The sequence below is a fragment of the Halichoerus grypus genome, chromosome 5 (assembly GCF_964656455.1).
Source record: "Halichoerus grypus chromosome 5, mHalGry1.hap1.1, whole genome shotgun sequence".
NCBI lineage: Eukaryota > Metazoa > Chordata > Mammalia > Carnivora > Phocidae > Halichoerus > Halichoerus grypus.
In genome coordinates this window covers 59421347-59448615 of record NC_135716.1, presented here as the reverse complement: position 1 = coordinate 59448615, position 27269 = coordinate 59421347, and the positions used below count along the sequence as shown (strand labels likewise).

The 27269-nt window shown below is 39.1% G+C and overlaps 1 long non-coding RNA gene across 1 annotated transcript in view; it reads left to right on the top strand.

The window, feature by feature from the left end:
- The window catches only part of LOC144381731 (uncharacterized), an 81274-nt gene extending 61304 nt beyond the window's left edge, over positions 1-19970 (top strand). Inside the window, exons 2-3 of the long non-coding RNA XR_013447511.1 lie at positions 11223-11369; positions 19753-19970. This is a non-coding gene — a long non-coding RNA (uncharacterized LOC144381731). The remainder of the gene's footprint in view (positions 1-11222; positions 11370-19752) is intronic.
- The last annotated feature ends 7299 nt before the right edge of the window (positions 19971-27269 follow it).

Sequence of the window (27269 nt, the reverse complement as noted above, 5' to 3'; positions counted from 1 at the left end):
TTCTGCATCACACAATCCTAAGTGTAAATATTGAATTAATATCTGTTGCACCCACACCATGTACTCCACAAGATCAGGAATTGCATTGCATTTCTATTTTAGCCAGTATTAGCACTGTCCTTGGGAAAGAGTAGATTCTGAACAAATAGTTGTTAAGTCAATACCTTTATGAATAAAGTCATTGATTTATAGCTGTTTTATCCAGTTCAAATTTGCATAATAATTTTACCTGGCATTCATTGGATGCCTACTATGTGTTAGGCCTGTGTTAGGTATTTTAAAAAATAGCTGTAATTCAATGAAATATGCAATGTTCACTTATTAATTCATTCAAAAAATTATTTTTAAGTGTCTATAGTGTGTAATATTTTGCATTAGGAACTACTGGCTAGTTGGTGCAATTATGAATCTCAAATCTTTTGAGCAAAAAAAAAGTGAGCCATAATATCTTTCTTCATAATTTCTTGTTTTAAAGAATATGAGGAAGGAGCTATATGTTATAAAATTGGTGAGAAACAATGATGTTCCAAAAATGTATGGCCTCGATCCACCAGCTAATCTAGGTCCAAAAGGAGACAGACACTAAGCCTTCTGCTCTTATTCTACAGAATTTGGGGAATTTGAAACAGCTCTCTTTCTTTGATATAGAAAAACTGATTTGTTTAGTTTAGCAAAGATATATGTGAATTTTGTGATAAAAGACTCTGAGCACAGATGGTCAGAAAAACAAGAGATGAACATGGAGAGTTGAATGGAAGGAATTGAAATTGCTAAGTTGGGAAGGGTTTGGTGCCAAATGTAGCACAGAAGCAAATGCATTAGTTCAGGGACCCATTTATCAACTTAACACATGCCTGCTGTGTGGCTACATCACACCTGACTGTACTGAGCATCCCCACTCAGGGGATTTAACTGGGACCTCTTCATTTTTTTATTTTTCAATGTGAAAATCTGTGCCCAGGGCTCAAAAGTTCTCTGGATATACCAACCATATCAATTACCAAGCAAAAACAGCACCTCTAAGGTGCTGTTTCCAATCAATATGGTGGAACTGAGAATGAGCATGAGGTTTGTCATCTGACCAAGACTGCGCCCTCAGAGAACATTTCCTGATTTTATTTTTTTCCCTTGGGTTCATATAGCCAGTCGGTCAGATAAGGCAAATCACACTTGATGCTTCCTCATTCATAATATGTTTATACAAATAAAGTCAAATCAACAAACATTTATTGAGGGGAAAATGGTTCAAATTTAAAAAGTAACATGTTTGTAACATGCTAGGCACTATTTTACTATAGGGGTATGTGTATATTTCTCTTTTAGCCTATACACACACACACACACACACACACACACACATACACACAATTTATATACAATAGCCAGCTTTATATACCATAGCCAAGTTGGTGGGGTGGAATACAAAATAAAAATGGAAAGAAACTACCTGTAAGCTTATTAAACTTGAAATATAATGTTAAACCTCTTATTTTCTAAATCTTTTTTAGTATAGCAAAAATAATAAACTCATCTCAGAAGACCTGAGTTTGGCCACTGGATATAGTAAAAAAAAAAAAAAAGATACATAAGGTATAAAGTTGATGAGGTAAGGTCATAGAGATGCTGAGATTATTCTTAGTTGACACCTTGGAAATTTATTTACCCAACTGTATAAACCAAGGTTAAGGGGTATGGACTTTGTAGAATTCCTTACTGGATCTGGGTATTGCTCACTGTTGTGATGGAGTGAATTAAAAGGCTTAAGCCAAATAAAGTGCCTTGAAAGATTGAGTCATCTCTAGAACCACCAAGGGACTGCTGTGAAAGTGTGGATACTAGTCTTTTGTTGTTGTTGTTGTTTCTTCTCAACCCTATGGGTGGAACTCAAAGTACAGTCTGTGTAATTTTAAAAAGGAAATCTTTGGTGTTCTCAAGATATTAAACTCAATAGCTTAATGCATTCCACTTGAAATTTGTGTCTCCTTTTTATTATTATTATTATTTTTTAAAGATTTTATTTATTTGACAGAGAGAGACACAGTGAGAGAGGAACACAAGCAGGGGGAGTGGGAGAGGGAGAAGCAGGCTTCCCGCGGAGCAGGGAGCCCGATGCGGGGCTCGATCCCAGGACCCTGGGATCATGACCTGAGCCGAAGGCAGACGCCTAACGACTGAGCCACCCAGGCACCCCTGTGTCTCCTTTTTAATAGACTACAATCCTGGAATCCTTTCAAAATTCTAGCCAAGGAGCAGATAGGCCTAATGCATGGCATTTCCATTATGGCAACTATCATATATTTTCCTCTTTTAGAGGAATCTACTGAGAATACTACAAGGTTATTTGCAGTTTTCTTCTTTCCTTTTTTTTTTAAACCTTAGCCTTTGACTTAGATAATTGGTTAATTATGGGCTATGATGGATGGTTTTACTACAGGTTCACATCTGATTTCCATACCAAGCCCATAGTGCTATGCTATTTCAGGAGTTTGGGAAGAATGACATATTGAAACACAAAACAATAATTTCCAGTTGTCATTTAAAAGATGATGTATTCTGTCATTACTCATAGCCAACCTCCCCCATTTTTTAAACTTTTACCTCTTATCAAGGAAAAATTCAAACATATACAAATAAATTGGATGATAATAATAAACTTCCATGTATCCAGCTCCAACAATCATCAACTTTCTACTTATTGCATCTATATTCCTCAATATACTCCCCACTGTTCCTTCAGATTATTATTTCTTTAGAGTCCTTTTTTCCACCATTCTTTTTAATTTATACCTTGATCACTTGATGTCACCTCTGGATGCGGTGGTTGCATGCTTCCTACTATTGGAAATATAAATATTGTTGTACATATAGAGGACAAGGATTTGTCCTGACCTGCCTTTAATAGACAACTGGTCTGGCAATGCAATTCCTGCCAAAGAGAAGAGCTGCAAATAACAATTCTGGAAATAAAGTCATTGTTTCTTGTCATTGACTGGTTTGTAGCCTGCCCAGTATTTCTCCTGCTCCGGGAACTCAACCACTGTCTTTGCAGAACCTATTTCTTGTGGTTCTAGTGGAGGCAACTCTGCCCTGCCCAGGAGTGAACATGTGATCCAGAGTGTCCAGGGAACTCCATTCCATGGTGACTGGAATTCATGAGCACGTGATTATGTGGGCCCTGGGACAGAGGCTCTGATACTGCCTTTGAGATTGTGAACTCTGAGGACACTATGAACATTTGAAGCTAAAAGTCATTTACCATCAGGAAGAGGGAGCCTAAGAATGAAGCAGTACAGAAGAAAGAAGAGTAGAAAGACCAAAGTAGAAAGAGACAGATGGAGAGAGACTGAGGGAGACAAAGAGGAGAGAACAACATCATTTGGACACTTGAATATACAGCTGTACCTGGGGCAGTCCTGACTTCTTCAGATACATGAGGCAATAAATTCCCTTTGTTGAGTAAGTGGTTTCAATTGGTTTTCTGCCACTCAAAACAGAATCCTAGTACAGTAAATGTCACCCAACATTTTGCTGACCACCAGCCATAAATCACCACAAATTCATTCAGCATTCCGCTACCTGGCAGCATGTTTTCCAGCCACCCTCATGGAGGCAGGGACCTATGTAGAGCCACATCTATGAGGAGCTCGGATGTCCTGGATCATGAGTATGAGAACAGCATGTCCCAAAATGAACTCTTAATCTTTCCCTGCAATAAGCTTTCTCCTTTGGCATTTCCCATCCTCTAAATGGCACCTCCATCCACCAGTTATGTAAAATAGAAACTTAAATTCTGTGCTTGCTCCATTCACTCCTTCACATGCCACCCCCAGGCCATCAGTAAGTCTTGTCCATTCTGTTTTCAAAGCACAGCTTTGCTTCCTCTACTTCTCTCTATACCTGCTGCCTCTACCCTCTCTGAGCTAGGTCAACTCTCACATGCACAGCTCTACCCAGATTGCTAAATACCAGATTCTGTCACTCTCTTCCTTAAAACCATCAATGGTTTTCCATCCCACCTAGAATGATTTTCAACCCCCTTATAAGAGTCTGCAAAGGCCCACATGATCTGGTCCCCAAACAATCCAGTCCAGACCCATGATCCATGAAGCCCTGGCTCACACATCATTCCAGCAAAGGACCTTCTCTGGGTCGGGCCAGGATACCCAACTTTTTATCACCTCAGCATCCCTGGGCAGACTTTTGTCCTCTTTCCCCAGTTTTTACTGTACAAAATACCACTTATTATTTTGCTTTCAATTTAATGTCATCTCCATAGAGAAGGTTTCCCTAACCTTTCAATCTGAAGTAGTTTCTTCTGTGTGACCCTGTAACTTACCTTTGTTCTTTTTTTCCTCAGAAACATCACAATTTTTAATTTTGTTTATTTCTGTATTCACTTGTTTATTGTCTCTCCCTTTGGGGCTGTAAGCTCCATGATGGCACGATGGTTCCTGTCCTCACCATTGAACCCAGAGTGCCTGGCACAGCTCTTGGCATGTAGTAGACACTTAATAAGTCATTTAATAAATAAATCACTTAAAATAATCATTGTTTAGTGAATCTTTAGTAAACAGTGACTGCAATTAGTAGCTTTCTAGGAAACTGTATATATTATAAAGTTTTTAAAATAAAATATATATGAAAAATTTTTTAAAAATAAAAAGTTTTAAAAATAAGTAAAATATTTAGGAGAATTTTGTTAAATATATAGAAATCTAAACAAAAATTTTCATTGTGAATTTCTATAATTAATAAATTATTATTATTATCATCATTTATTATTATCTGTCCTGTATGTCAGGTTTTACTGTAGACAGCTACCTCACTTTCCATTCACTGGTTATTAGTCATGCTATGAATCCATATAAGTGACTTGTGTCCACATATGGGACTGAGGGAGAGGTGCTCCATCTTCATGCTGAATTAAGACATAAAGCAGGGCATTCTGACAAGTTCTGAAATCAGAAATTAGATCATTGAAACTGGTAAAACCAAATTAATTTTTAGTTTTAGGAGTTTGCTAATTCATACATATAAATTAACTGTGGAAACAAAATTATTTTTGTATGTTATAAACAGCCCTAAACGACATATGTTTGCATAGAAACAAAAGACCAGCAGAAAATCCACCAAAATGTTCGCTGTGGTTTCTTTCAATAGCTGAGTTTGAATGTGGTGTTATTTTTTGCATTTCTAATGTCTACATTGCATCACATTTCAAATTTTCTACAATAAGCTACAAATTATGTTTAAGATTAAATTTTATTCCATAAAATAGAATATAAAAGTATAATATTAAAGAGATGAAATGGGGGTGCCTGGGTGGCTCAGTTGGTTAAGTGTCTGATTCTTGATTTCAGCTCAGATCATGATCTCAGGATCGTGAGATCGAGCCCCATGTCGGGCTCTGCGCTGGGCATGGAGCTTGCTTAAGATTCTCTTTTTCTCTCATGGTGCCTGGGTGGCTCAGTCGGTTAAGAGTCTGCCTTCAGCTCATGACCTGAGCCCTGCATTGGTCTCCCTGCTCAGCAGGGAGTCTGCTTCTCCCTCTGCCTCTGCCCCTCCCCCCACTGCTCCTGAGTGCTCTCTTTTTCTCAAATAAATAAATAAAATCTTAAAAAAAATTCTCTCTCCTTTTGTCCCACCCACCCCCTATCCCCAGCATGTGTGCGCCTGCTCTCTCTCTCTCTCTCTAAAAAAAGAAAAAGAGATGAAATGATAACCTTGTAACCCCAACATCTGCATATTTTGAAGTCCACTTTTGAACAGGAAATATAATAGAAGATACATTGACCTGGCGACATACTGGTGAACTTCTGGGCCACAGCATCATCATGCCCAGCATCATTATGGTAAAATCTCACCTCAATATTATAAGAGTTTTTGTGACCAACAGTAACTAAACTGAACTATAGTTAACATTATTGCAATTCTATTATGCACTAAGCATTGTGATAAATCCTCATCGTGTATTACCTCATTTAATCCTTATCACAATCTTAGGGTTAGGTCAGCAGTTCTCAGTGTGTGGTCAGGGACTTCTGGGTATCTCTGAGTGTCTCTCAGGGGTCTGCAAGTTCAAAACTATTTTTAAAATAATCTAATGACATTATTTGTCTTTCACTTACTGTTCTACAGGTGAGAAAAGGGGCTCAGAGATTTAAGTAAATTGACCAAGAGCACCAGTAAATGGTGGAGCTAAAATTTAAAACTTTGTCTCTCATCCAGAAACCTGTACCCCTAACCACTACACTTCATCATTTATATTTTTCCACTTCTACTCCAATGAATTTACCATTTGGCATCAAGGAAACCTTTGAAAGTTGCCAGTGTTCTTGTTGGTTTCATGCAACTCTGCCTAACAGGGCGACCTCACAAAGTTGAGGTTTTGATAGACTGAGAGAGACCAAGAGAAAGCCATTCTTTCCCTCATGTCTATGATTTAGACGTTAAAAGTTTGGCTTTTACTTTCCTAGGTTTGGGCTGAAACTTTATGATCATTCAAGGAAATGAGAGCAGTTCCCTGGCTTTTCTAGAAGGCCTTATCTTACCTCCTTACTTGTCCATTAATCCCATCCCTTCTGTATTACTAAGGTTTTCTTATCAGAGCCACTTTTTGGATTAGAGGCTCTCGTACTTTTTTTTTGAAGATTTTATTTGACAGACACAGCAAGAGAGGGAACACAAGCAGGGGTACTTTTGAATGTGGCACTATTAGCAGGACATAAAGAAACCCTGGATTCTGGGACATTAAAGAATAGTAATGTGCCTCCCCTCACTGAGACAGCCAAAAATGTGGGGCAAATTCATCTATTATCATAGAGGTGGTATGTTTATAATCTGCAATACAAGCGTTTATTATTAGCAGCAATGAAGTAATTGATCAAAATAGCTGCTTGCCATCTTGAAGAGCAAAAGGGATAGTGACACTTGGAAGGTGAAATAGGAAAAATCTGACAAGCAGACAAAGGCTGTCCCGGGCAAACCAGATGTATGGTCACCTTAGGCACACAGTGAATCCCTGTATTAGAAGGACAACTGAAGGCTTTCTGAGGAACCTGGACCTCTGGAGGTTAGGACTTGGCATGGGGGGTGAGCCCTGGAGAAGGCCAAAGATGACCTCTTTCTCCTCAGCCTTTTTGCCCAGGTTTTCCTTGCTCAGCACACAGGAGAGAATTCCTATCCCAGCCTACTAGGCAAATGTTGGAATTCAAATAGAAAAACTGTAATTTCTTCTCTGCCTGGGATGAAAGGCCAAAATTGTTTGGGTAGCCTGATATATATTCTGCCCAAACAAATCTCCAATTCTAAGAATTCTAAAGATTGAGAAGTTAAAGGACAATGGCAGGCAAGAGGCTACTTGCAGAGAGATCAACAACAATGGGTTAAGGATACACTAGCCATTGCTAGAAACAACATGTTAGGAAAGGCAGTCACGAGAGTAGTCTTTTGACCTTTGAACGATTACATAACAATATGTCCTGGGCCTGGAACATTTCCTTATGGAGAGATAAAGAGCACTCTCAGCCTATGTCGGGCATATTTGTTTGTTTGGGTTCCATGTTCTGGGTTTGTTCTGCTTCCTTGTGGGCATCATAAGGTGCCTGACCCATCCCACTGCTCTATCTGTTCCTGGCAGGGGAGGAACAAAGTCCTTGGCCTGCAACAGAAACCATCTTCCGGTGTCAGCTGCAAGATGAGCCCCGCTGCCCATGGGGGCTGACACGCACTCTTAAGGCTGATCCTGCTGTGTCTCTGTGTGAGGACGGTGTTGCTCCATCAGGGCCTGTGTGAGTGTGAGTTGTCATTCTTGGTGACCCTGACTGAGAGGGTTGACATCCTGGGGTTGTTGCTTCTAGTGGAAGGCAACAGCTTTCCCTTGCTTGACACTGAAGGCGTCTCCCGTGCCCTCACCCGCATGCTCAGCTCAGCCTGACTCATAGAGCTCCAAGTTCATAGCCGAGAGCCAAATCCCATTAGATCTCAATTCAGTGCTGCTTTTCACCAAAGCAGTCAGTCAAAGGCATTGTTTACCCCAAAATGTATTATTTATCCCATCTGAGATTTCCATCACTAGAGTTTAAACACTAAAAGCAAAACAAAACAGTCCAACAACCCTGGAATGTGTGTGTAGCTCCGGGGAATAAGGCTTTGTCCCTACCCAGTTAAATAAGGCTAAAATACTGAATCCAGAATGCACAGTTTTATCTGATCACTGATCCTATTCTCCCCTCCTCTAGCACATTAAAGTGTATCTCAACCATTCTGGTAATCAGTTAAGTATTATAATGGGGAATGAGTTCCAAGTTCAGGTTCAGAGAAAATTGTACCGATATATCCAAACTTGTCTCTCATAGAATATGGTTTCATGTTAGAGGATTTTTTTTCAGTATCCTTTTTATAGTTGTCAATGCCAATTGATAAATATGACAGCTAATATTAACTGAGTATCTTCCATATACCTGAGGTAACACTGAATGTTTTACATATGAGGTAATACAGATCTCATTCCATATATTCAAGTATGCATGAAATAGTTCCTATCTTTATTTTAAATAATTTAAACTTTATTTTCATGCCCATCCCTCTGGCTGGCAGGAAACTTAATGTCAGTCATTCTTGGGTTTTCTCCCCTACCATCCAGAATTTTGTGATACTGTGCTGAGAGCATACCAAGAACCAGAGTGGGGAGAACCTTTGCTCATCAGTCATACATTTTCACAGGTTGCCACATGCATCCTTCTTACCCACATAGCTTCTCTGCTGCAGTGGTTCTCAGGGGCTACCAAGCTACTTTTGGGTCACTGGGAACCACTGTGGAGCTTCCCGGGGCCTCATCAGCCTTCACCTACCATGTAGTCGTTCCTCTCCGGGGTTTTGCTGCCTCAGTGGACACTGCCAGAAAGCAACATGAACACCACTGGCTTCTAGAATCCACAGTCCTCTCTGTTCCTCTCACATCCCAGGATACTGGTGTAGTAGACTGAGAGAAATCCTTCTTCAAGTTCTTCCAGATCCTTTCCTTTGGCACACACCCCTTTCTTCCTTTTATTCCCTTTGGCAAAACCTATAAGTTCTCCTATGAGCTTATGCTCTTGGAAAAATAAATCCAGACAGAGTCTCTCGGGCTACTTCTGCTTCCCTCCTTCCCTGACACCTGCCCAGAGGAAGTTGAAGAAGCCAGTCACTCGTGGGAACTGACAGGAAGAGTGAGGAAGATGAGGTCAGGAAACACGCAAGGAGGAAAGGTTAGCCTCAAAACATCCAGCTGTATATCAAATCAGCACACCAACCCAATGAGACATGTGTTACCATCTAAGTTTTATAAATAGGAAAACAAATTCAGAGTGGTCACCCAGGTCACATGACCATTAAGGCTGAAAATGTAACTCTGGGTCTATCGACCCCGGTATGTTCAATCTCACTTACAACGTTCTTTGTAAATGGGCTATATCATAGAATGTGGACTTTACTTACTTATAAGTATCTAATTTATTTGGATTATTTGGCCTAATTAGGTTTTTCTCTTAATTACAGGAGAGAAACTCTCAGCAGTGTTTGAAACTGACATACTGATGTATATATTAAATGCTTTTGCTTCTGAAAAAATGTTCCTCATGAGCTTGAAGATTGCATTAACTCTACCACTACCAACCTGGGAACAAGTATTTTCAAGGCAGCTTGACAAGTTTTCATACTTAGAGGATTTGAACAAGAACAATCACTCAGTGGGGCATTGCTTGCCGAGACTCTCCTGCCTGCTGGGCTTCTGGATTTTAGGCATTTTGACAATATGTAGTCTTTAATTGGCCTCTTTGCAAATGCCTGCTCGTCACTTTTGGCATTAATTGCTAATTAATAAAAGCATGAAAATGTCAGTGTGTCAGCGTACGAGCCAATACCTCAATGTTGAGGAATTAGGTAGAAACACAGCCTTTAGATTTGGGATAGGAAAAATGAAAAAAAATTTAACAGGTCTATAACATCCCTTCTTCAAACTTATCCTGAAGTGTTAGGATAGTCAACATTCCCAAGACCCTCAGGACATTCCCTTCCCCAAGAGACTTAGATAAGAAGGTTCTGCATAAGCAGGATGCTGGGTCACTCTTGCCGCACTCTGCAAGGCACCCACTCATCATCCCAAGTGACGGGAGATTTGTTTGACCTGAAATCACTGTTACACTTGGGATGCGCTAGGTACAAATATAAATACACACTTGATTGGTCCCATTACTGCAGTTTTTGGCACCTGGGATAAGATGTGAGTTTGTCCTTGGAAAGGAGGAGAAGCTTTCCCCTGGGCCATGAGCTTAAGCCACAGACATAGCCCTGGTTTTCAGAGGGCAGGAGTCCTTCTCAAAGGAAGGGGCCCTCCAAATTCCCACTTGCTAGCAAAATGCCTATAAATACGTGCTTTGGGAATCTTATGGGGAAGGCTTGCAAATATTTTTCTGCGCTGATGTCCACTAGATACCAGGATGTACCATCATGGAGAGTTCTGAATGTAAAAAATAGAGTTCCTTTTCCTACAACTCTTTCTCCCTCTGCTCAGAGCCTCTATTAAAGCAAAAAAAAAAAAAAAAAAAAGCTTTGAGTTAAAATGCAAGGAGGGAGGGGTGCCTGGGTGGCTCAGATGGTTAAGCGTCTGCCTTTGGCTCAGGTCATGATCTCGGGGTCCTGGGATCCTGGGATTGAGCCCCTTGTCTTGGGCTCCCTGCTCAGCGAGGAGTCTGCTTCTCCCTCTCCTCTGCCCCTCCCCCCGGCTCCTGCAGGCTCTCTCTGTCTCTCTCTCAAATAAAATCTTTTAAAAAAGAAAAGAAAAGAATAAAATAAAATGAAAGGAAAGGGCCTAGCATTTTCTGAGTATGGCAGATATTGTAAAAACATTGTTTCAAAATGGGCTCTCACTTATCCTGCTTGTAACCACAGCCCATCTCCAGATATCTGGCAACTGAAGACTTTATCACTGTTGATAAAGGGCAGTGGGTATTGGGCAGGGATGATTGTCTCAATTCTTCACTTGGCTTTTATAAGAAATAAATTTACTTTAGAATATTTTTACAGAAAAATTGAGAAGGTAATAGAGACCGTTTCCTATACCCCTCATTCCGTTTCTGAGAATGTTAACATTTTACAGCACCGTGGTACGTTTGTCAAAACTGAGAAATCAATGTTGGTACCTATTTTTAACTAAACTCCAAACTTTATTTTTATTTCACTAGCTTTTCCACCGATATCCTTTTCTGTGCCGGGATCCAATTCCGGGTACCACATTGCATGGAATTTCCTTGTCTCCTTCGTCGCCTGGAAGAGGTGTCAGTCTATGACAGATTCTCAGCTTCCTTGTTCAGAACTTTGACAGCTCTGAGGTGAGCTGCATAGGTATTTTGTCAAGTGTCTCTGAGGTTGGGTTTGTCTGATGCACTTTCTTATGATTAGACTAGGGCATGGGTTTTATGGGAAGAATATCACAGAAGTGGGATGCCCTTCTCATTCTGTCAGAAAGGGATTTGAAGAGGTAGTCCGATATAACAAGGGGATCTTAACCTTAGTAACTTGGTTAAGATAGTGTAAGGAAATGGTAAGGAAACATTTTTCCTTTTTCCCTTCTAGGTTCTCTGGCTGGCCTAATAATTAAACTGACATAAGACAGATGAACAGGAAAACAAAATTTAGCTTTGTACACATGGGGCCGCATAACAATATGAGACTCAAAGAAGTGACCAAAGTAGGCAGCTTTTATACATTTTAGACTAAGAAACAAATTTATGAAGAACCGACAAGACAAAGGGGTTTGAGCTTAGAGTAGTAAAATGGTGAAAAAGTAGCAAGGTTTGTTTATACATCCTCCACGACCCTAAATTCCCTATTTCTGGTAATAAGGATGCCTCAATCCTCTAGGTACAGGCAGGGTACCCTTCCCATGGGGAATTTATTTCCTAATTTCAGGGGGACAAAGGAGGGGCAGAGTGCTCTCCTTATACTAGCTCTTTCTTACTAAATTAAATTCAAAATAAAAATGGCATATTTTGGGGTGGCACATTCTGCTCCCCTTCAATAGAATTTGCCAGGTTTCCACAACATGGAATCACTATTACTCCCTTTCCATACTCTAGTCCTTTGAAGCCAGTCACTAAGTCCAGTGCCCACTGAAGAAGGGGAGGGATTAAGCTCCCCCTTCCAGAGAAGGAGGGAATGTCTACGTATATTATTTGGAACTCTTCTTTAAGGAAGGTTTGTCCCTTCTCTGCCATGTATTTATTTATTCAATCATTTTTTGAAATCATTATGAATTCATTTATATTATACTTTGGATTATATATTAATTTTTATTGTGCCCAAATTATTTCATCTTTGGCCATTGGAAGCTCTTTCGGGTTGGCTCTGTGTCCCTTTTATATGCTCCTTTTGCTTATTTTTTGAGCACTGCCTTAGTTTTGGGCACAGCTTGAGGATCATCCTATATTTTCCCTATCCCACTCCTAGACTCAGTTATTTCTCCAAGCAGCCTGATTCCTCCATTGCAGAATGATATTTAGAAACCAAGATCTGGGCACTGGGTGTGCTCATTGCCACTGTGGTTCATGCTTCTAAGGCCTCTGAGCTGACAGAGCTAGAATATAAATATATTATACTGAGCCGTGTATACCCACACATTTACAATTATTTCTATATCTATTCACCTATATAAATATTAGGATAAACATGAGTTCTTATTGATGTCTCTAATTCTAATCCAGTATTATAAGATTTATTCTAATCTCTCCCCCTTGCTTATCTGTAACTTCTCTATGCAAAAGTGAGAAACCAACTCTCACCTTCCACAATCCACATACTTATTCGTTCAACCCCAGTACACTTTACTTTTTGAAGCAGAGAAAATCAGAATAGCTCGTAATAACAAAAGATAGAGAATTAATGCAGTGGTCTGTGTGATTCATGAAAAATAAGACTTTTAATCCTCCCCCCCATGTAATGCACATAAATTAAACTTAAGTACTATTTTTAAAAATAGTTAAACTATTTATTTGTAAAAATGCAAAGAATAATAATTTCTACCTCGTGAAATTACTTGTGAGAATTTAAATGAGACAATACATTTAAAGATTTTAGTAAGTAGTAAGTTTGGGATAACTACTGGCTGTTATTATTACAAATAATAATCCAAACTGTTGAAATGGAATTCTTTATAAATTTATCTTACAAAAATGTAATTTTCTCCTCTACATAAAACCCTGAGACCCTCGTGTAGAACAAACCGGAAATGGGTTTTGATACCAAAGTGGTAGGGAGGCCCAAGTTGACCCACAAGTACTATAAGACAGTGCTGCGGGGAAGTCATGGTTCTGTTGCCACGCTGCCCTTGGTGGGTTCCCGAAAGACTAGAGGCCTGAGACTTAACGTGAAACCAAAAAAGTAACAAAAGTTCAGTGAGTACAATTCAGGAGTTAAAGGAGCACTGGGAAATTAAGCCCAGCGCTGAGGAAGACAGCCCAAGCACAGCTTACTAAAGATAAAAAGAGGAGTCTTGTTTTTCCAAAATAGATAGAGGGTACTGTCTCCCACTCAGCAGTGTGCAAATGCAAAGAGCCAAAGATATAATAAAGATTAAAATACAAGCACGGAAGACGAAAAACAAGAGCAGATATGACAGAAAGCCTCAACGCCATCTCCTCTGTGAGTGAGGCTGCAAAGACCGCAGAGCCAGCAGTCTAATGATGCTACAGTGTCCGAAGGTCACTGACTCTAAAAATATGGTCCCTGGCCCAGTACTGGAAGGGTCTTGTAACAGGCGGAGAAATGACACAAAATGAAAATCCTTTCTTTAGTTTTTAATCAGTTAGATTATATGCCTTTCTATGGATATTCATTTTTACATACAACTGAATCGCTTCCAGTGAGCTTATTGGGTTATTAAAGATTATATAAACTAAAAGTAGCACATTATGAAAGTTGGTCCGGCTGCCACGCAAAGTTGGGCAAGGCTGAGACACTCCCACAGTGTGCCTGCACCTTCAGACATCTGGATTTTGCAAATGAATCATTTTCTGAAAGGACCATTCATTCTGAGTACACCATGGATGTTGGCTAAAGGGGAGCAGAATATGTCACCCCAAAATGTGCCACTTGGCATGTGGATTATTTTAAGCTGAAGACAATCAAGACCCAGCAGAATCAGGAAAAGCTTTTTACCTCCCCCATAACTGCCTAAAAGAATTTGGAAAGGGGGCTTATACCAGGGAGAGAGCTATTACCAGAGATAACATTTTCATCTGAGACACCTGTCTGCATGGCCTGGCAAACATTTATTTACCAAACATTTCCTCTTTTCACCTTCCTGTGAATTGCTTTCCATCTCTTTGAAGCCCCAAACCCCTCTTCCTTTCCATAGCTCAGGATGGTATATAAACCTCCATTGCTTTGGCTGTCTTTGAGTCTCTCATATCTTTATGGGCCTCGCATACATATGGAATTAAATTAGTTTTTCTCCTGTTAATCTGTCTTATTATAGGAGAGTCTCAGCTAAGAACCTAGAAGGTTAAAGGTAAACTCCTTTTTCCTCCCCTACATTTCTTAAATTGGTCATGCTTGTATTTACAGCTATTCTTGCTTTTGAATTATAAACACTCCCAGTTTCATTTCTTCACCCAAGTTTAGTCAGAGATTATTTGGTTCATCCTGTATTGATATGTAACCATAAATCATTCACACCATATTGTTAACAGAAATACCCAGTAGTTGCCAATATTCCCTCCATAACAAAATAGATGTGCTTAGAACATGATTCTTAACTGTTCCCACCTAGAAATAGAGAAAGCAGTGAGTTTTTTACAGTAAGTTACTGAACCAAGACAAAATAAATGAGGTGGGATTGGTGAATCACAATCCTGCTGTGTAAATTGTAACTTGTTACCAGTGTATGTATGACAAATCTGCCTGTAGCTGATCATGCAGTATTGTGTTCTTCCCAACCATTTATTTATTATCAAAGTTCAAATTAAAGAAGCCTATTTAAGTAATGTGAAAGTAGAAAAACTCTAACCAAGTGGTTCCAAGGAACGCTTTATGGATAGTCATAGTAACCAAGCATGGAGCGCCTTGACTGCATCTGTCTCATTCTGGCTGATGAAGAAGATTTTTGCCAGGAAGCAACAAGCTTTTCCCTAGTATTTAACACCACTGATTGCTGAGAAGTAGTTTCAAACCTCACAATCATCCTGGTTAATTTTTCTTTTAGAGATGAAACTGAAAATTTAAACATGACATTCTTCCGCCTTCTATCTGTTCTTGGGAGTTTGTATCTTTTCTCCTCAATTTGATGTCTTAAGTGAAAAATTGTAATTGCCTTAATATACATCTCATTCTCCAAATTGGATTTTGCAAAACTTAGTGAATTTGAGCAAATTCTCATTTGACGATAATTTCTGAATTCCTCCACTGAACATTTTAGTTGTGACTCATAGAAATATGTTAAAACAATGTCTTAGCTCAGATTCTCCCCAAAGCTGAGCCTGAGATAAGAATTCAGTTGTAGGTGGCTTGGGAGTGGATTCCAGGAATGAGAGAGAGGAGAGAGTGAGATGGGGAAAGAGGAAAAGCCAAGAAAAAGACTAGCTATCTGCTGAGACCAGATCACCCTGGAATCTCTGAGAACTGCCAGTCCAAAGGACAGGAAGTGGGGCTTGACCCACAGCAGGCTCCTGCCCCATGGGCTGAGGGTTGCTCCAAGAGATGTTTACATCCTCCTACTTCTGGATGAGAAGGCTCCCATGGCTTTAGGGAAGATGTGGAGGCACAAAGCGAGAGACTGAGGGTAGCCTGGAAGTGGTTGCTGTCATTTGAGTCTGTGCAGCCACTGAACTGCCCCCCCCCCAACTGCAGCCAAAATCAGAGGGAGACTAAGGGTGTATGTTGGGGCACAAGACCATCTGCTACAGATACACCAAGAACGCTCTGTTCCATTACATGGAACAATTACTCTACTTCAGCAGTTACTCTTACCTCTTTTACGATGGCTTGTTTCATTCTCTCATCAGAATAGCTAGAGACGGATATACTCCAAAGATAAGGAGAGTATCATATGACATTAAGTTTCTTCACACTTTTAAAATTATATACCCTATCAATAAAAAAAAAAAGTTGAGAAGTTAATCCAAATATATGTATATTATTATTTATATGTCACATACATGTACTGTCACACTAATAAACTGTATAAATAGTACATATGTGTGTATAATAATATACATATATGTGTATAAACAATGTACATAAAATAACATTAACAAAGTTTAAATAAATAGAAATTTAGGGACACCTGGGTGGCTTGGTGGGTTAAGCGACCAACTCTTGGTTTCAGCTCAGGTCATGATCTCATGGGTCCTGGAATCGATCAAGCCCTGCATCAGGCTCTGTGCGCAGTGGGGAGTCTGCTTGAAGATTCTCTCCCTCTGCCCCTCCCCCCACTCACGCTCTCTCACTCGCTCTTTCTCTCTCTCTCTAAAATGAAGAAATAAATCTTTAAAAAAATATATAAATAGAAGTTTGAACAATTTTTTCTTAGTCTCAATATATCATCTGACATATTCCTGTTTTGGAGACTAGAGATTTTGATATTTATATATACATCTTTTTTTCATAACTCAAGTCTGAAATAAGGAAATTAAGGTTATGCTGTTTAACTCCTGTTTAAATTTGTGTCTGGTTACTAAAAGCCACCAATAAATTTCATTTTACATGAAACTCTTTAATGTTATAAACTCCATGAATATATCCTAATTCCTTTATTCCCTGGTAATAATATGCTGGTAAAAGGAAGTATATTCTTCTGTTTATTAGATTTACTGTCTATCCTGAAGCCCAGGCCATTACTCACTAATCATGTTTGGAAAGACATTCTCCTCTTAGTTTATGAATGAAATAAAATATACTAATTATATCCCTCCAATGCTGCCAATGTATGCAAGTAATTAAATACTCGGTTCAGGTCTCAGAAGGAAGTTTTAGCAATTTCAGATACATACTAGAAATAGTCACTAATATTTAAGCTTACAAGAGGAGAATTCTCATGTTTTTTGAAGAACAAATATATGAGCAACGAAACATGAATTGTCCTCTTTACATAAACATATCTTGTTTTACCCAGCAATGAAAATTGCGAATTGAGCAATAATTTTTATGGAGGTCCTCTTTACATAAACATATCTTGTTTTACCCAGCAATGAAAATTGCTAATTGAGCAATAATTTTTATGGAGGTCAACTCTAAAACATAGACTTACCTGATGGGGAGTTGATGGGAAGTGTAATCTGACCTCATTCATCATTTTATAACCAGCTTTTAGGGAGACCTTTTTTCCTACCCCATCTCTAATCTCAAAATTAGTACGTTTTTCTTTCTTCAGCATGATGCCATGGCATCTCATTTTTTAAAGTTTATTTAAGAAATAGGCATGGTATCATATTTATCTTTTGATATCTTCAGCTCCTCTTGATTATGAAATATAATTAATTGTTACTCAATCTATTCTGGAACTGGCCTAAACATATTCACAGGGCTTACTTCACTTTGTTTTCAAACTAGGAGTCTATGTTAACAGATGGCAGGATTTTCCAACATTTAGATTCCAGTATTGAAAAAATTCACCAAAGTATGAGCTTCAATTATGAAATTATATTTAAGTCAATGATAAAGCAGTATTTATACTGATTTAAAGCACACGTTCCATGTTGTTAGGCAAAAGAATTTAATCAGGAGAAGGAAGAAGGAAGAAGATCCTGAGGAGTCAACAGGGGGCGGAGGTCTTTGACGTGATTATTAAAATATCCTTTTCATTTTTAATCACTATTTTTCCACCCACCACAAAGACCGGCATTATGGTTATTGCTTTCATGGTCATTCTTCTGGAGGAGAGGTATTAGTGGGGAGGGCAGGCCCAGGTAGACAATGATAGGACCACAAATCTACCTGCATGAGGGAGAGAGGCTGCTCCCCGACATGCAAGGGCCAGTTAACAGACAAACCGCATCTATTGCTTTTGCCCTGAGGATTCTACAAAACCCTGGGGAGTTATGTCAGTGGTGAATATCAGAATGGTTAAAAGCATGCAGGCTTTAGCTAGAATGCCTAGATTTGAATGCCTGCTCCATGTCTTACAGCTCCAGGATTTTAAGCAATTTATCAAATCTCTCCTGTATGTCTGTTTCTTCCCCTTGTAAAATGGAGATGGTATGAGAGCTTATTTTGTAAGGTTGTTACGAGGATTAAATTACTTATATATTTGCAAGTGTTTTCAAGAATGCCCAATATTTAAAAAATCATATGTGTTTTGTTAAGTTAAAAAAGTATAGTAAGTAAAATATGACTCCTCTCCTTAAAACCTTTGGTTCTTCTCATCTCACTCAGAGTAAAACTCCAAGTCCTTCCAGTGGTCTATCCTTTGGGATCTGTCCCCTGTTTTTGTCTGACTTCACTCTATCTGTTCTAGGCTCAGCTAGATTGCATTTCTAAGCCCTTTTGCATCGAAGCCGTGCAGCTACTTCTGGCCATGGCATGTGGCTACCATGATGCATTTCTAGGCCTGGCTGACAGTCCCCAACCATCCTGGTGTGCTGTCCCGGTTTTCATTCTGGAAGTCCCACATCCTGGGAAACCTGGCAAATGGGAAACAGTTAGTCACCCTAACCCTGGCCTATAAAAAAACAAAAACAAAAACAAAAAACTCTTGTAACTCTTCATACTCTCTTCTACCATCTGCTGGATATCAATGTCCAGAGTGACCTTGAAAGTCACATGTTAAAGATGACAGAGCCACCATCAGCCTGGGCTTCTGAATGAAGCAATTATGGCTTCTGCTCCCCATTGGATTTTATGTGAGCAAAAATAAATTCTATTCCATTAAGACTAATGAAACCATTAAAATTTTTCATTGCATTAGCTTAACCAATAAACTGATTACCATGCTGGTCATTCTGGCCTCCTTCCTGTTCTCTGAACAAAATAAGCATGCACTGACTGTTCATTCTGCTCAGGATGCTCCATTCCAGACATCTGTGCAGCCAAATCCCTCACCCCCAACCACTGTTTGCTTAGTTCTTGTTTTCTATGGCACCTACTTGACCAGTTCATTCAAAAATATCACCCTGATCTCCTCCTCCCCCCCTCCTCCTTCTATCTTCTTTCTCCTCCTCCTCCACCTCCTTTTTCTCTTCCTCTTCCACTTCTTCTTCTTTTGACACAGTATCATCACCTTCTAATTTGTACAGTAGCCTCTCCTTGTCCATGCGGGATATGTTCCAAGACCCTCAGTGCCTGAAACCACAGATAGTGCTGATTCTTTTTTTTTTTTTTTAAGATTTTATTTATTTATTTGACAGAGAGAGACATAGCGAGAGCAGGAACACAAGCAGAGGGAGTGGGAGAGGGAGAAGCAGCCTTCCCGTGGAGCAGGGAGCCCGATGTGGGACTCGATCCCAGGACCCTGGGATCATGACCCGAGCCGAAGGCAGACGCTTAACGACCGAGCCATCCAGGCGCCCAGTGCTGATTCTTATATAAACTGTTTTTTCCTATGAATACATACCTATGATAAAGTTTAATTTATAAATTGGGCATGGTAGGAGATGAACAACAATAACTAATAATAAAATAAAACAATTATAACAATATATTGTAATAAAAATTTTGTGAATGTGGTCTCTCTCTCTCTGTCTGTCAAAATATCTTATTGTACTGACCTCACCCTTCTTACAGTGATGTGAGATGATAAAATGACTACATGATCAGATGAAGTGGGGTGAACTTAGGCATTGTGATGTAGTGTTGGGCAACTATGAACCTTCTGAGGATATGTCAGAAAGAGGATCTCACGTGACCACAGGTAACTGAAACCATGGACTGCAAAACCACAGATAAGGGGCGACTACTGTACTATATTGTTTACTCGCATTTCTTATGTTTATTATTATCTGTCTGGCTTTCTCCCCTCAGAATAGAAGCTTCACAAGGGTTGAGAACTTTGTTTTGATCACTGTTTATCTCAAGAGTCTAGAACACTGCCTGACATATAATGAGTGCTCAATAAATAATTGCTAAATGAATGAATTATTTCAATTTATTTCATTTTCAAATTTTATCAGGTTGACAAAAATAAAATCCAACCTTCAAATGACTCCCCCTGCAAGAAGTAACACATATCATAGAGTTTCAAAATGATAATTCCTTCCAGCCATTTTCAGAATATTATTATAGGTTTTAGAAATTATACACAGAATACTCCTTCTATTTGTTATTTCACAATAACTTTTGTTCCTGGTGTGCATCCAAATTCCTCCAAAACAGAGAATCTGAATAGACTATGTCTGAAATCAAATATTTCAGTCTATCTCTATTTTGGCTTTTGTAGTCACCTTAATTACTGGTTAGACTCTGCTATGCCTTAAATCATGTTCCCTATCTTTTTAATGCTGTAGCAATAGCTTACTATTGACACTTCATCTCTTTCTGCCTCATATCAATACTTGCATATCTCAGTAATTCTGGGTGTTTCAAAGAATGTACAAGCTGGGGGTTCTGCATCTTTGAGCAGAGTGAAGGGACAAAGAGTCAGCTGGCTCTCCTATTGATTCATTATCCAAAAATAAAGAACATATTGTTATATTTAGTTTCTTAGGGAAGGTGTTATGTATCAGTCTTTTATGGCAATAATTATAATGCAGAGATCTGCAGGTCACAGTTTGTATCTTCTTTTCAGCAAACAGAACACAGGGTATCACCTGTTCTATGGGCACTCTTTTTGGTCCAAGTTTCCAGCTAATCGAGATTTGGATTTGGCAGGTATAGCATCCCTGAGTGATTGCTTTCAGAGTGCATGGAGCTTTTGCATTCAAGGGAATGTTACCATGGAGAAAGTCCTCCATCCATTGATATGATCGGTATGATTCTGGAAAAGATTAAACAGGCTACCACTGTGTAATTCCATTGTTTATTTATATACCTCTGAGAATGGTTTGAGAACGGCTGTTATCACTGAAGCGTGACTATTCAGAGAAGCTGCCTAATGAGAGGTAAGTTTTGAATAATATTTATGGATGATCTAATCCCAAATCTTCCAGAATTTTTTTTTATGATTTATTTTGAATTTATTTGCCTATGAATGTTTTCAGTCAACCCCCAAATAAACTATGCATCAGGAACTGGGCTAGGTCCTCCATGACTTCAAGGAGCTTGCAGGCCAGTGGCGAGGATGGGATGAGTGAACAGAATGTAATTCAGTCCTTCCTGTGTTTGTATGAAAGGGAAGAGGGAAGTACTGAGTACCCTAATCCAGGTTTAGTTTGCTTCCGTTGATTAGCAGATGGCAGATAGTGCAGGTGACAGCAAGTCTGGTGTAATAGGGCAACAGCAAACAGTTCACTCTGGTGGGTGGTTGCTGGGGAGAGAGTGAAGGAGGTGTGGCTACGGAGGCTGAATAGGGCTTGAGAGGTAGGATTCTGTCTACTTACTGTACAAAGGAGTTTGAACTCTAAGCGTACAGGAAACCATGGAAGGTTGTAAGAGGAGGAGTCTTTTAGAATGTGTCCTTTAGAAATGTGCCCTTTAGAAAGTTCACTCTTCTGTAAAGAGGTGGAGGAATCTTGAATGGTTAGAACAAAACAAACTAGGAGGCTGAGAGACCTATTTTGACAGGGCTTACTTGAAGAGGCTCAGTGATGGTGGTGACCTTAAAGTAAAGTGCTGGCCAGGACAATAGAGGGAAATTAGAACCCAAGCTGAATATCTAGATTGGTGGTGGGACACTGGTAGTGTAGATTGCCTGGGGACACTGGGAGAGCTCATTAAAACAGTTTGGGAGACTCAAAAATTTGAATTATTGGTAGGACAACTGAAGAAGACACCCATCCCCTGTGTGTCAGCTTCACGTTCCTTAGTCTTGTTAAAAGTCCAATTAGAAGGAAAAAATGATTTCTCTTTTTCACAGGCTTTCAAATTTTCAATTGCAACCCACACGCAAAAATGATATTTTACATCATTATACACATGTACACAGAAATGGCAACAAAAATCTATAAACAGAAATTACCCTCCTTACATTCGGAGGGCTCTGATGTCTTCTGTCCTGCTACTATTTTTACTGTCTCTTCCAGCAGGGTACATATCATGGTCATGGACACAGAAGTTCAACTTGAGGGGCGCCTGGGTGGCTCAGTGGGTTGAGCATCCAACTCTTGGTTTTCGTTCAGGTCATGATCTCAGGGTCCTGGGATCGAGCCCTGAGTCAGGCTACACACCCAATGGGGAGCCTCCTTGGGATTCTCTCCTTCTGTCCCTCCCCCCACTCACACTTACATGTGTTCTCCTCTCTCTCAAATAAATAAATAAATAAAATCTTAAAAAATTAGTTCAACTTGAGTAATAAGGAGTGCTCTGAGGACATTTTCTTCCATTGAACTCAAGACCTTACACGAGAAAATAAACTGGAAAAAGACCTGGACTTCAAAATCACACTGGGTCCTGCCCTAGAGTCACAATTTATTAACTATGCTGCCTAAGGCATAACTACTCCTCTGCGATATATGGTAGTGCTACCAGCTGTCATTTAATAGGTATTTTCTCCGTACCAGGCATTGTACTAATCTAAACACACACACACACACACACACACACACACCACCAAAAACCAAAACCAAAACCAAACAAATCACCAAAGTAAGGGTAAAATAACAATAATACCAAATTAGAGGATTGTTGTCCTAATTAATGGAAGGAGCCCTAGCGTAGGATCTGGAATATAGTAGTTCAAAAGTGAGTGAATAAAAAACATATATATAATGTAAAGCATTTATTAAAACCCTTATGAGGCACCGGGTGGCTCGGTCAGTTAAATGTGGGACTCTTGATTTTGGCTCAGGTTGTGATCTCAGGGTCATGAAATCCAGCCCCTGGTCGGCTCCAAACTCACCCAGGAGTCTGCTTGAGATTCTCCCTCTCACTTTCCCTCTGCCCCTCCCCACCCCGCTCTCTCTCTGTCTCTCAAATAAATAAATAAATCTTTTTTAAAAAAACCATTATTAAACAGAAACTCTTATTATATAGTTTCAGACATTAAAAGAATACACACACCCACACAGATGCATGATTTTTTTTTTTTTTTTTTACAAAACAGACAATTTTTATTCCCAACTGGGGTGGCAGAGTGGAGATACTCCCGGGTCAGTCCAAAAGCAGAGATACTGGGGGGAGCAAATGGTATAGGGACTCAGCACTTGTTCTCGCCCAGCCCAGCATGAGGGTTTTAGGCAGCCAGTCCGGACCCTGGAGGTGAAGTTGGGATGTCCTCATGATCTTCCCTCTCATCCACAGCTGGGTCCTCCTCTCCCTCCTCCTCACAGGAGCTGCTCAGCTCTTCCTCTTCCTCCTCCTCCTCATCACCTGTTGGCCCCCCCCTGCCCTGCAAACCCACCAGCTCTGTGGTCTGCAGATGGGACTCCCAGGTGCCTTTCTGTTCACTGTAACTGGGGGGATGAAAGATGATGACAAATCATAAACTCATGTGCTCAGCAATCAGCTTAAGAACTAAAATGTTAGCAGTATCTTTGAAGCACCCTGGAAGGAAGCTCCTATAAAAAGGAATTAAGGTTAAATGACATAATAAGTGTGGGGCCCTAATCCAATATGACTGATGTCCTTATTCGAAGAGGAAGACATGTCCAAGCTCTCTCTGTATATACAGAAGAAAAGCCATGTGAGGACACAGTGAGAGAAGTTGGCCTCTGCAAGCCAAGAAGAGATGACAAGTTGTACTTTAATTTTCATTTAGTTCAAAATACTTTTCAATTTCCCTTGAGATTTCTTCTTTGACCCTTACGTTATCTAGAAGTGTGCTGTCTGATCTCCCCAAGTATTTTGGGATTTTCCATCTCTTTTTATGTTATTGATTTCTAGTTTAACATCATTGTGATCTAAAAGCAGATATTGTATGACTTACATTCTTTTAAGTTTATGAAGTTGTGTTTATGGCCTAGAATGTGGTCTATCTTGATGAATGCTCCAAGTGAGTTTGAGAAGAGTGTGTATTCTGCTGTTGGACGAAGTACTGTGTGGATGTCCATTACATCCAGTTGATTGATGGTACAGTTGAATTCAACTAAGTCCCCACTGATTTTCTGCCTGCTGGACCTGTCCATTTCTGATAAAGGGGTATTAAAATCTCTATAATAGTGGATTTAACTATCTCTCCTCACAGTCCTATCAGTTTTTGCCTCACATATTTTGATGCTCTATTATTAGGTGCATACACAGTAAGGATTGTTACATTTTCATGGAGTATTGACCCCTTTATCATTATGTAATGCCCTTCTTTATTCCTGATAACTTTCTTTGTTCTTGATGTCTGCCCTGCCTGAAATTAATGAAGCTCTCCCCATTTTCTTTCGAGTAGTGTTAGCATGGCATATCTTTCTCCAACCCCATTTCGATCTATATGTGTCTTTATATCTAAGATTAGTTTCTTGTATACAATATATAGTTGGCTTGCTTTTTATCCACTTTGACAATCTCTGTCTTTTAACTGGTGCATTTAGACCATTGACTTTCAAAGTGACTACTCATACAGTTGGATTAATATCTACCATATTTGTTACTGTTTTGTAGTTGTGGCCCTTATTCTTTGTTCCTATTTTTGACTTCCACAACTTTTCTGTCTTTTTTTTTGTTTGTTATAATTAAGCAATTTGTGATATTTTCTCTCTTTTCTTACCAGATAAATCATACTTCTCCTTTTTTTTTTTACTCTTTTTAGTGGTTACCCTTGAATTTGCAGCTAATCCATGTCCACTTTCAAGTAACACTCCATCACTTCACTAGGAGTGCAAGTGCCCTTTTTAAAAAAGATTTATTTATTTGAGAGTGAGAGAGAGAGCATGCGCGAGCATGCACAAGCGGGAAGAGGGGCAGAGGGAAATAATCACCAAGCAGACTCCCTACTGAGCGCAGAGTCCTATGCTGGGCTTGATCTAACCACCCTGAGATCATGACCTGAGCCAAAACCAAGAGTCAGAAGCTCAACCGACTGAGACCCCAGGTGCCCCGCAAGTACCTTTTTAAAAACAAAATATTTTTAATTCCTCCCTCCTGTCCCTTGTATCATATATATACACATGTGTAATCAAATATATTGTTGCTATTATTATTTTGAACACATTGTTAGATCAATTAGGAACAAGAAAAATAAGTTTTTATTTTACCTTCACTTATTCCCTCTCTCATGCTCGTTCTTTCTTTATGTAGATCTTTTACCAAACTATATTATTTTCTTTCTCTCTGAAGAATTTCTTTTAACATTTCTTACAAAACAAGTCTGCTGGCAACAAATTCCCTCAATTTTCTTTTGTCTGATAAAGTCTTTATTTCTCCTTCACTTTCGAGGGATAATTCTGCAATGTACAAAATTTTAGGTTGGTGGGTTTTTTCCTCAACATTTTAAATATCTCACTGGTTACATTTCCCTTCCCCTTGCCTGAAGCACAGGAGGATTTTTCTCCTTTATTCACTGTGAGGATCTATTAGAGGTCCTGGCAGCAAAACACACAAAAGTGTGAGGGCCTCTTTATTTCTGGTCCCCTTTTGACTTTTAAACTCTCACACTTGTCCTCTCTGAGCCTCTAGCAATTTGTCAGTTACAGTTTAGATTTTCCTAGCCTGATACTGGTTGTTGTGAAAATGTCTGCATATGGGCTTCTATTCTGGTAAGTTGTGATTCTCTGTCTTCACCTGGCTGTCTCTCCAGTTTTGGGGGCAGCAGTTTTCCAGGTAACCTCACTTCTCTGATGGACCCAAGAAGAATTGATTTCTCGGTTTTAGTTGTTTTTCATCTGGAATGATGATTTCTAAGTTCCTTACATGCCAGACTGAAAACTGGAAGTCTAGACATCTTTTATTAGTATTAGTTCTATTAATTTATCTATAGGCTTTATTAGGGTTTTCTATGAAAATAATCATATTATCGTTAATGTAACCAGTTTTGTTTTTCTTCCACAATTATTTATTTCTTTTTCTTGTTTTGCTGTACTGAAACCTTGAGTACACTGTTGAAGTGAAGCAGTGATATTGAGTATGGTTGTCTTCACCATGGACAACAATATTTACATTCTATTCCGATTTTACTAAGTTTTTTTATATAAATAAATGATGTATTTTATTAAATGTTCTGCATGTTTTGAGATTTCATATGATTTTTCTCCTTTAATCTGGTAATGTGATAAATGATAGTTATAGACTTTCCAATGTTAAGCCTTCCTTGAATTCCAACTTGGTTGAGGTACAATCTTTTTTAAACATCACTAAGTTTGCTATTATCATACTTAGGATTTTTGCATCTTTAAGCATGAATGAAATTTTACTATATATTTTTTATTCTACTGTCCTGTTCAGGTTAATGTTTCAAGGTTACACTATCCCTTAGAATGAGTAGGGAAGTATATAGTAAGTTTATGTTTTGGTAACAAATGACTCCAAAATTGAAATGACTTAAGTATGAAATATTTACTTCTTGCCCAGGGTCTGCAGATCAGCTTCAGCAAAGCTGCACTAGGCTGTGCTCAGTTGAGTTCTAGGTGTCTTCTCATTCCAGGACTAGTCTGAAAAGAAGTCACTCTTTGAGACTGATCCTCACACATCCAAGCCCAAAGTCAGTGAGAAAGCCACCTACAATCTATCACTGGGAGTATTTCCTTTTATTGTGTTTTAGAAAACCTTGTAAACAATTGAAATCATCTGTTTCTTGAATGTGTGGTGGTGCTGCTTCATTAAAGCATCTGAACCTAGTGTTTTCTTTGTAAAGGAATATTAACTATTAATTTATTTAATGGCTATGTGTATTTTCAGATGTTATATTTCTTCTTGAATCTCTTAGGTAAGTTACATTTCTCTAGAAATATATAAATTACATTTAGCTTTGCAAATGTATTGGAATAAGATTGTTTTTAATGTTATTTAATTGATTTTTAAACCTCTGCTGGATTCACACCAATATATGCTTTGTCATTTCTAATGCTACTTGTCTTTTTCTACTGCTCCATATCACCATAGATTTATCTTTTTTAATAATTTAAAAAAACAATTTTTATTTATTTTATTATTTTTTAAAGATTTTATTTATTTATTTGACAGAGAAAGACACAGTGAGAGAGGGAACACAAGCTGGGGCAGTGGGAGAGGGAGAAGCAGGCCTCCTGGCTGAGCAAGGAGCCCGATGCGGGGCGCGATCCCAG